We start from the raw sequence: 11,801 nt of genomic DNA, 5'->3' as shown, positions 1-11,801 counted from the left end.
TTGCTTCAGTGTTGGAGGCGTGGCGGGGAGCAGCGAGATGACATCATCTCTCACTGCCCGCCCTGCATCACTGCTTTCCTGCCCTCACTCTCACTGAATGGACCAGTGTTGCCAGCCTGCCACCAATGCAGCGACAATGCACAGTTGGTGGCACTGGCTGGCATGTCAAGTTACAATCCACATCGGTTGCTAAGTGACAATCCACATCTGGTGCCAGGTGACGTGGCAAGTGACAATCTGCAAATGGTGGCAGGAGATGTGGCAATTGACAATCTGCAAATGGTGGCAGGTGATGTGGCAATCTGCAAATGGTGGCAGGTGACGTGGCAAGTGACAATCTGCAAATGGTGGCAGGTGACGTGGCAAGTGACAATCCACATCTGGTGACAGTGGCAAGTGACAATCCACATCAGGTGGCAGGTGACAATCCACATCTAGTGGCAGGTGACGGTGGCAAGTAACAAACTGCATCTGATGACAGGCGATGGTGGCAAGTGACACACTGCATTTGGTGACAGGCGACGGTGGCAAGTTACATGCTGCATCTGGTGGCAGGAGATGTGGCAAGTGACACGCCTAGGGCTCCCACTGATTCTGTATTATGATGAGTTGAAGCACTTCCTTACCCCCCCTCCTCCTGCAAAAAGGTTGGTGACCGCTGCTATGGGCTCTAGCCCAGATCTTTTGCAGACCTAGCAACGCCCATGGGTCTATGAACCTCAACTCGCATCAAAGTTGGACCAAAGTAGTACAGGAACTACTTTGTCACACACATATGAATGGTTATCATTGCAAATCATGGGGTATGACTTGTCATGCGACCCTGATATCCAAAGTCGCACAAGTGTGAAAGGGGCCACAGGCACTGTCTCTAACACAAGTGTTTGAGTCCATAAAAGTGTACCGTACTGTTATATGACTGGAAATCTGCAGTGTTTAAATGTGTACCTTACAGGCCTACATACCACAGTCTCTAGCAGCACAATACAAGGGGTGTATGCTATCACACACTTCCTCGGTGAGGAGGAAACCTCCTCTTCACATCAAGGAAACAGACACCCGGGAAAAAAAATCGCGGGAACCTTGAGCGGGAATTTCAAAGGAGCTGCACGGACTGACACAGGTAACCATTGCGGTGGAAGGCTTTACTCCCTGCCGGCTGTATATATTGCACGTTACAGGGTCAGAATATGCTGTCTATTAGTGAGCGGCTTAAAGTTTATCTTCGGGTGACTTGTACTTGCTACAGCAGGGGGAGGACCATGGCAGGAAGAGGGGGAGGCTGTATGGGTAGAGAAATGTCATCGAGCTGTGCAATCAGACACTCACTCCATGACTAGGATTACAACACCTCGTGTGTGGGAAGTGTTGGGATTTCCCGAAAAAAATACGTGTTAAAACAGAGCACATTGTTAGAGGTGAGCACATCGATTCATCGGCTCTTCAAGCAGGTCAGTGCCACACACTCCTCACACGGGGGGCAAATGCCACACACTCCTCACACGGGGGGGCAAATGCCACACACTCCTCACACGGGGGGCAAATGCCACACACACACTCCTCACACGGGGGGCAAATGCCACACACTCCTCACACGGGGGGCAAATGCCACACACTCCTCACACGGGGGGGCAAATGCCACACACTCCTCACACGGGGGGCAAATGCCACACACACACTCCTCACACGGGGGGCAAATGCCACACACACACACTCCTCACACGGGGGGCAAATGCCACACACACACTCCTCACACGGGGGGCAAATGCCACACACACACTCCTCACACGGGGGGCAAATGCCACACACACACTCCTCACACGGGGGGCAAATGCCACACACACACTCCTCACACGGGGGGCAAATGCCACACACACACACTCCTCACACGGGGGGCAAATGCCACACACACACACTCCTCACACGGGGGGCAAATGCCACACACACACTCCTCACACGGGGGGCAAATGCCACACACACACTCCTCACACGGGGGGCAAATGCCACACACACACTCCTCACACGGGGGGCAAATGCCACACACACACTCCTCACACGGGGGGCAAATGCCACACACACACTCCTCACACGGGGGGCAAATGCCACACACACACTCCTCACACGGGGGGCAAATGCCACACACACACTCCTCACACGGGGGGCAAATGCCACACACACACTCCTCACACGGGGGGCAAATGCCACACACACACTCCTCACACGGGGGGCAAATGCCACACACACACTCCTCACACGGGGGCAAATGCCACACACACTCCTCACACGGGGGGGCAAATGCCACACACACTCCTCACACGGGGGGGCAAATGCCACACACACTCCTCACACGGGGGGAGGGGGGGCAAATGCCACACACACTCCTCACACGGGGGGAGGGGGGGCAAATGCCACACATACATGCCTCGCGGGGGGGGGCAAATGCCACACATACATGCCCCACACGGGGGGGGGGGGCAAATGCCACACATACATGCCTCACACGGGGGGGCAAATGCCTCGCACGGGTTGGGCAAATGGCACACACACGCCTCGCACGGGGGGCAAATGCCACACACACACTCCTCACACGGGGGGCAAATGCCACACACACACTCCTCACACGGGGGGCAAATGCCACACACACACTCCTCACACGGGGGGCAAATGCCACACACACACTCCTCACACGGGGGGCAAATGCCACACACACACTCCTCACACGGGGGGCAAATGCCACACACACACTCCTCACACGGGGGGCAAATGCCACACACACACTCCTCACACGGGGGGCAAATGCCACACACACACTCCTCACACGGGGGGCAAATGCCACACACACACTCCTCACATCGGGGGCAAATGCCACACACACACTCCTCACATCGGGGGCAAATGCCACACACTCCTCACATCGGGGGCAAATGCCACACACTCCTCACATCGGGGGCAAATGCCACACACACTCCTCACACGGGGGGGCAAATGCCACACACTCCTCACACGGGGGGGCAAATGCCACACACACACTCCTCACACGGGGGGGGGGGCAAATGCCACACACACTCCTCACACGGGGGGGGGGGCAAATGCCACACACACTCCTCACACGGGGGGGGGGGCAAATGCCACACACACTCCTCACACGGGGGGGGGGGCAAATGCCACACACACTCCTCACACGGGGGGGGGGGCAAATGCCACACACACTCCTCACACGGGGGGGGGCAAATGCCACACACACTCCTCACACGGGGGGGGGGGCAAATGCCACACACACTCCTCACACGGGGGGGGGGCAAATGCCACACACACTCCTCACACGGGGGGGGGGGCAAATGCCACACACACTCCTCACACGGGGGGGGGGGCAAATGCCACACACACTCCTCACACGGGGGGGGGGGGGGCAAATGCCACACACACTCCTCACACGGGGGGGGGCAAATGCCACACATACATGCCTCGCGGGGGGGGCAAATGCCACACATACATGCCTCACACGGGGGGGGCAAATGCCTCGCACGGGTTGGGCAAATGCCACACACACGCCTCGCACGGGGGGGGGCAAATGCCACACACACGCCTCGCACGGGGGGGGCAAATGCCACACACACGCCTCGCACGGGGGGGGCAAATGCCACACACACGCCTCGCACGGGGGGGGCAAATGCCACACACACGCCTCGCACGGGGGGGGGCAAATGCCACACACACGCCTCGCACGGGGGGGGGGCAAATGCCACACACACGCCTCGCACGGGGGGGGGCAAATGCCACACACACGCCTCGCACGGGGGGGGGCAAATGCCACACACACGCCTCGCACGGGGGGGGGCAAATGCCACACACACGCCTCGCACGGGGGGGGGCAAATGCCACACACACGCCTCGCACGGGGGGGGCAAATGCCACACACACGCCTCGCACGGGGGGGGCAAATGCCACACACACGCCTCGCACGGGGGGGGCAAATGCCACACACACGCCTCGCACGGGGGGGCAAATGCCACACACACGCCTCGCACGGGGGGGCAAATGCCACACACACGTCTCGCAGGGGGGGGGGGGGGCAAATGCCACACACACGCCTTGCACGGGGGGGGGGCAAATGCCACACACACGCCTCGCACGGGGGGTAAATGCCACACACATATGCCTCACACGGGGGGGGGGCAAATGCCACACGCACGTCTCATGTCTTCATTTGCAGTTCAGGGAAATGTGTGTGTGTGTGTATGTGTGTATATATATATATATATATATATATATATATATATATATATATATATATATTGTATTTATTGGCGTATAACACTCACTTTTTCACCATGAAAATTGGGTGCAAATCGTGCGTGTTATACGCCAATACTTCAATTTTAGCTGCCTCGGAGGGGGGGGGCAGGACGAGCACCGTCAGATTACATACAGTGAGAATCTCCTGTTTACTTGGCCTCTATAATATGAACTCCTGTCTCCTGGGCCACCATTGGACCACTGTTCTGTCTATCATAGGAAATTCTCACTGTATGTAATCTGTCGGCGCTCATCCCGCCCCCCTCCCTGTCCCCTCTGGGCTGCAGATGGGCATCGATCAGGCTGCACTGATGGCAATGGTGAGGCTGCTGCATTGATGGCAATGGTAAGGCTGCACTGATGGCACTTGTGAGGCTGCAGATGGGCATTGATCAGGCTGCATTGATGGCAATGGTGAGGCTGCAGATGGGCACTGACCCTTATTTTACTTCAAAGTTCCTTATTTAAAATTTAAGTTTTTTTTCCTGAAACTTCCCTCTTAAAATGAATGTGCGTGTTATACGCCGATAAATACGGGTATATATATATATATATATATATACACACACACTGCTTGTTCTGTTCTCAGTAGATGTGCTTATTATAGCTGCCACAGCAATGTTTTCTCCTCTGAAACCGATTAGCCATTCAACTTCTGCTTCATTTCTATATTTATCTGCATCCTTCATTATCGTCATTCAAGGTGGCTGGATACAATTGTTATGTATGCTTCGCTTACATTCATTGTGGGGTGATTAAAAGAATCTGGAGCAACTGTGCATAGCAACCAATGAGCTATCTTCTGTGTGTTCACTTAAAGTGGTGTTCCACTCAAATAAAAAAAAAAAAAAAAAAAAATTTGGATTTTTTTTTTTTTTGTTTAACTCACCTCTAAATGCCTGTTGCTAGGGGGTCCCACGTAGTCCTTCTTTCAGTGCCTGGGCTGGTGACATCACTTCCCCTTGGCACAGGAAGGGCTCAGCTCTGCTCCCTCCCTCTTGTCAATCATCTGGGACCCATTACAGGTCCCAGATGACTGAGTGGCCAATCGCTGCGCCGCTTGCGCAGTGGGTGCCTGGCTGTGAAGCCACAGCCCGGCGCCCACAGTTGCAATGCCGGTGCCGCCGAATGGAGGGGGAGACGAGCGGGGCTTCGATCCCCCGCATCGCTGGACCCTGGGACAGGTAAGTGTCCAATTAAAAGTCAGCAGCTGCAGTATTTGTAGCTGCTGACTTTCAATTTTTTTTCCACTGGTTTTTGAGTTTATTAAAAGTCAGCTGCTACAAAAAGTATAGCTGCTGACTTTTAATAAACAGACACTCACCTGTCCCAAGGTCCAGCGATGCGGCCGCCTGAAGCGTCTGTTCTCTCTCCCTCCTCTTCGGCGCCGACATTGTGAGTGCCCGGCTGTGAACTGTCACAGCCGGGCGAGCACTGTGCTCCGTCAATGGCCAGGCAATGTTCTGGGACCTGTCACGTGTCCCAGAACATTACTGGGAGGGGCAGTCGGAAGGAGGAAGTGGGAAACCAAACCAGGTACCCAGCACCCCCTTCCCACCCCCAATTGTGGCATGTCATGGGACGAGGGGTACTTAACCGGAAGTTCTACTTTTCGGTGGAACTCCGCTTTAAGCTTCGAAAATGAAAGATAAAAGCTGGCTGGTTGTCCCTTAGACCCCTTTCACACTGAGCCGCCCTGGGCGTCGGTGGTAAAGTGGCGCTGCTTTACCGTCATTTTAGTGGCGCGATTCAGCTGCTAGCGGGGCGGTTATAATTGCGGCCGAAAAAGGGTTAAATCCACCCGCAAAACGCTGCTGCAGCGGTGCTTTGCCGGTGGTATGGCGGCGCTGCCCCATTGTTTTAAATGGGCAGGAGCAGTGTATTCACCGCTGCAAAGAAGCTGCTGGCAGGACTTTGTGATGCCCTACCAGCGCAGTGCCCCAGTGTGAAAGCACTAGGGCTTTCACACTGGGTTTGCAGCTGAGGCTTTTTTCAGGCGCTATTTTTATCGCTGTAGTGCCTGAAAAACGCCTCCAGTGTGAAAAGGGTCTTGGGACTGCTGTGGTTTTGATCGATTCCCCTCATGGTGCACAGAGCCAGGACAATCTACAGCCCAGATCCTGTAAATGTCTTCTGAGATCTGTTTAGCTTTGAAGCTCATTCACATGGGCAGAAGAGAACACTGCGTTTTAATTTTTGTATGTATCCAAATGTAGAACTATAGTAATAAGTGGGCTCATACATCCAGCTAAATCTAGATACAAAAATGTACGCTGCGTTTAGTCGTGCACAAAAAAAAGTAGGACACAACTGCAGGTTCTCTGCAAGTACATTAGGCGTTTACTTTACACAAGATCTTCTAGGTCTGCCAGTGAGAACCTTTTTTTTTTCCTGCAGAAAATACACGTATGCCTGTGGGAATGACCCCTCAAAGGCCAAGGACGTGTACTTAAGCTACAGGTCAGAGGTGGACTCTCCTAGGTAGCCAGTGATGTATAGAATACATTCTATCATAGAGAAAGCTCAGGGCTGCGGAGGTGGCCATGAATTTGTCATAACCAGTGGACCGTGCTTCTGGTGGAAAAGGTCTGAGTGGCCACAGTGCCAGCCTTCCTCTTCCATCAAGTATAACCATGCTGCCTGTTCCTCTCTTCTCTGCCACCTTGCCTCTGGGAGTAAGTTCCGTTTCCTATCACCAGCATGTGTGATCGTAACTGAGAGCACATTTACACTCTTCCGGGTTCAGGGGGTGGAGCGCAATAATGATCTGCACACAGACATGCATTTAAAGGAGAAGTAGGGTCAGAGCTCTGTGGGTTACAGGAGAGACTTAGTTCTGCACTCCTGTGACCCATATTCAGCCAACAGTGGGCTAACATCAGCTGTTGGATGACCTCATAGCCGCTCCTGACTCTGGAGTGATCCCGACTTTAAGGCTGGGTTCACATATGAGCACTCAGCGGCTTACAGCAGGAGTCCGGTGTGTCCTTGCTTACCGTTTTCAGGTCCGATTTCAGCCTGAATTTTTGGGCTGAATTCGGACCTGAAACGGACTATAAGATGCACAGGGCACCGGTGCCACTGTGAAGATATGTGAACCGTCTCCATAGAGAGCCGCTCACAACCTCCTGCTGTACGATTTGGATGCGAAAATTCGCACTAGTGTTAACCCAGCCTAAAGTTGGGATCCACCTGGATTCCTTGCCGGCAGCTGTCTCAGCCCCTCAGCATGCTGCTGAGGGCCTGAGCCAGCCGCTCCTGCCCCTTCAACAGCCTGGCACTCCAGTGAGTGCTGAAGGGGCAGAGCAGAGAGCTGGTGACTGACTAACTTTCTGCTTACTGCCCCTGCAGTTGACGCTGGCTGACACAAGGGAGCCAGGTCATGTGACCTGAGCGGGTTTAAAATGGGTAAGTATATAAATCTATATTTTTATTTATTTTTACACAGGTTAGTTAGTATATAGGAGTTGGGAGAGAGCAGTTTTTAGATTAGTCAGGCATTAGCTGGAATTCTGGTGGAGTAATTGAGACACTGGGGATTTGCTGTTGCTTTCTAGAGATTGGATTCTGTCTACGTTCTCTTTTGAGGATAGTTTACTGTGTTCAGAGGTGGCTAAAGGATGCCTAAGGAGTGTTTACTCCTTCTAAACTCTTTCTTCAACAATATCCTATTGAAAAAGTGTTTCTTAAAAAGTGGGCCATACCTGTAGTAGATAGGCCATTAACTACCTTAACAAGACTCTGTTCCTGTGGCGGACAGATCATTGTTTAAAAGAGCAGTGTGGCCAAAGTGCTCTTGTGGGTCTCGGGGTGCGCTTGCTCTCCTGTGACCAGGAGTTGGCCCATAGCAGACTGTTTCCTGCTATCAGCTGATGTGGCAGAGCTGCTCCAGGCTCTGGAAAGAATTTCGGCAATATTTTCAGGATCCACCCAGCCGATTGACCGTTGGCTCTGCCTCTCAACACGTGGCAGAGATCGGAAGCTAGCTGCACCTGCCCCCACTCCAGCCAGATGCTCAAGTGAGCACTGGAGGAGCATGGCAGTGACTTGCAGTCACTGCTCTCCACTCTAAGCCGACTGAGTGAGTACTTGGTGGTCAGCGGCCATGTGATTGCTCAGTTCTCGGGCTTGGAGCCAACATGGGACAGCTGCAGCATCAGTGTGATCACAGAGGCGAGTATGGATGTTTATTTTTTATAAACCCCATACATCTCCTTTTGAAGACCCTATAGATAAAAGGCTAGAAGTCCTTTCCAAGGTCTCATTCTGTCTTGCTACCTGTTAACCAGCCATGTCCATCTGCCAGTTCTTGAGTGTTTGGTCCAAGGACCCTGGATCTATGATAACAGATCCTTCAGTAATTTTTTTTTTTTTGTGTAAGTATACGATATGTAGTAGAGAAAGTGTATATATTCCATTGCATGACTGTAGAGTAGTTGGGATCTTTGTAAACAACGATATCAAAGTAAAATAAAGTATAAATGATAATGTAAATTAAAGGTGTAAACTGCATAGGATAAGACTATAGAATGAGACTGGATTGACACGACCCCCACATGAGTTTATCTATGTGTACTTTGTCTCATATGTAAATATATAGACCTGTCAATATAGTCAAGTGTAATATAGTACAATAGATAGGGCCCGTAGGGTGACCAATTACATTGGATGGTGGAAAAGAAAAAAATCCTCGAAACACGTTAGCCGATCACTTCACCCTAATATCCCATGAGATGTGATACCTGCAGGGTGATTCCTGAATGAAGTAAAAATTGTGTTTAAGCCCTGGTTCACACTGACAGCGGGAATGAAATTGTGCGAGTTCAACTGAATGTGCACAATTTCAATCCTGCATGTCAGTCCCGACTTCAGGGGCAATTTCAGAGACATCTGTGCGGGTTGCTGTACAGATGTCTATGTGGTGCTAGTACCCCCCGGTACAAAGGGACTTTGAATCCGAACTTGGAAAGCGAAGAATTTTTTTTTATAAAAACATATTTATTTGAAAAAATGCTTAAAAAAGCATAGATAAAAATAGTAATCTATACAGAACATTTGTGTGAAAATAAACAATTTACACATCATATACTCTTGACACATTCAAAGGTGAATACAAGTTCCTCCATAAGCCTAAGGCCTCTTTCACATAAACGCTGACATCCGACGCTCCATAGAGGTCTATGGAAGGTCCGTTCAGGTCCGCCTAAAAAAACTGACAGGCAGACCTGAACGGACCCTCCATAGACCTCTATGGAGCGTCGGATGTCAGCGGTGACATGTCCGCTGACATCCGATCCGAAAAAGTGTAACGGAGCAAAAACCTACTTTTCCATCCGTTATCGGATCGGGTGACAACGGACTCTACGGTTCGTCATCATCTGATCCCCCATAGGGGAGAGCGGCGCTCTGATAGGTCCGTCGCTGCACAGTGTGCAGAGACAGACCTGTCATCTTCCTGCTCAGCGGGGATCGGCGGAGCGATCCCCGCTGAGCAAGCGGATGCTCACGGGGTGGATCATCACTGATCCGTCCCGTGTGAAAGGACCCTAACATGTTTCAGGACGATGTCCCTTCTTCAGAGGAGTTTTTTAGGAGAGAAAATGAATGTATTCAGTATTGAATTGTATAAAAGAGTGTATGAATATGTGCAGTAAATGATATCTTTAAAAGGTCCGATAAACTTCTGCCATCGATTCACCTTTGAATGTGTCGAGAGTATATGATGTGTAAATTGTTTATTTTCGCACAAATGTTCTGTATAGATTACTATTTTTATCTATGCGTTTTTAAGCATTTTGTCAAAAAAATGTTTTTATAAAAAAAATTCTTCGCTTTCAAAGTCCCTTTGTAGCGGGAAGGTAATAGTGTCCCTTCTTTAGGGTCCTTTTTCACAATATATTTTGGGATGTTGGCAATGCTTCATTGAGAATTCAAATTCTCCTTGTGGTTCACCACTATATACAGATGTCTATGGAAATCGCACACCGAAATCGCCAAAAGTAGTACAAAAACTACTTTTGGGAATCTGCTGCACTGCAAATGCGGCGTCGCACCAATTTGGACGGTGCAATTGATGCCGATTTGACATGCCAAATCGCTCCAATGTGAACCTAGGCTTTAGGCCAGTTTATTAAAATCGCACATAGCAATGGGCATATCTCTTCTAGTTGTGCACTGGTTACTGGTTTTCTTTCAGACTGATCAGCAGTTGGTTACCTGCACTGAGCCACAGACTTCTATTATATATCCTGTGGGTTTGGTGAGCTTCCTAAAAGCGCACCAAAACTCCTGAATGCAGAAGTTTTGATGCACTTTCAGAAAGTGCAGGATATAATAGAATTCTGTGGTAAAGTGCAGCTAACCCACAGGTAAACTGCATTGCATCAGTGTGAAAGCGGCCTTAGGCCTCCTTCCCTTTTTTTTTTTTTTTTTTTTTTTTTTTTTTTTACATTATCAGTCTGATCAGGTTCATCTGTCTGTTTTTCAATTGGACCCTCCATTAACCTCCTATGGAGCAGCAGATGTAAACAGACTTGGGTCTTTACAGGGCAACAAAAAATAGGGTGGGCAGAGTTGAGGAAGGGGGAGGCCTACAGTAGCTTAGTTAGGCAAGCTCTTCATTTGTTCTGATGTCACTGCTACCCTGCTGCAGAGGAACAATGAGGTGACCAATCCCCAGTGTACAGGGAGCAGCTGAGATATGAAGTCGGCATCATTTTCATCATAATGCAGATTTTGAGGAGGCACTGAAAGTGGATGACTTAGTAGGAAAACTCTGCATAAGATTTATTCTTTCTTTGTCTGTCCAGAGTTCAGGTTATTCAAAAACTGTATATGATCCCTTTTTAGAAAATCCCCAAACTACAACACACAGCATGTGGGATGCATTGGCATTTTTGTGCAGTGTGCTTTACCACAGCGCAGAAATCTGAACGATCTCTTAAGGGTTTACGTAATCTTTAGAGAGACCCTGTTTAACAGCAATCTATCCATAAATTATATGCACATTTAACATATTTTAGGGATGTACTTTACCTGATAAATCCTCCCTTGTGTAGACATCCAAAAACCCTGAGACTGCTGCTGGGCACCACCATCTTTGATCTGATATTTACAGCCCCAGCAAACTCCAAGCTATCACTCAATTGACACTCTAGAGCAGTGGTCTCCAAACTATGGCATGGGGGCTGGATGTGGCGCTTTGCTTGCCTTTTTTATGTAGCCCTTGAGGCACCATTCCTCCCACTGACGCACAACAATGGGGCACCATTCCTCCCACTGACGCACAACAATGGGGCACCATTCCTCCCACTGACGCACAACAATGGGGCACCATTCCTCCCACTGACGCACAACAATGGGGCACCATTCCTCCCACTGACGCACAACAATGGGGCACCATTCCTCCCACTGACGCACAACAATGGGGCACCATTCCTCCCACTGACGCACAACAATGGGGCACCATTCCTCCCACTGACGCACAACAATGGGGCACCATTCCT

The 11,801-nt window shown here is 50.5% G+C and overlaps 1 protein-coding gene across 3 annotated transcripts in view; it reads left to right on the top strand.

Moving 5' to 3' along the window:
• Window positions 1-1,002: 1,002 nt before the first annotated feature.
• The window catches only part of SLC29A2 (solute carrier family 29 member 2), a 55,187-nt gene continuing 44,388 nt past the window's right edge, over window positions 1,003-11,801 (top strand). Inside the window, exon 1 of one of the 3 annotated variants that reach the window (XM_073605239.1) lies at window positions 1,003-1,123. The gene's annotated coding sequence lies outside the window, so the exon portion shown is untranslated. Of the gene's footprint in view, window positions 1,124-1,278; window positions 1,452-11,801 lie in introns of those variants that run through there. The other 2 variants (XM_073605240.1, XM_073605238.1) reach the window with 2 other exon arrangements.

Source organism: Aquarana catesbeiana, linkage group LG11 (genome assembly GCF_042186555.1).
Source record: "Aquarana catesbeiana isolate 2022-GZ linkage group LG11, ASM4218655v1, whole genome shotgun sequence".
Classification (NCBI taxonomy): Eukaryota; Metazoa; Chordata; class Amphibia; order Anura; family Ranidae; genus Aquarana; species Aquarana catesbeiana.
Note: the sequence above shows the minus strand (reverse complement) of the source record. Positions and strands in the feature narration are given on the sequence as shown.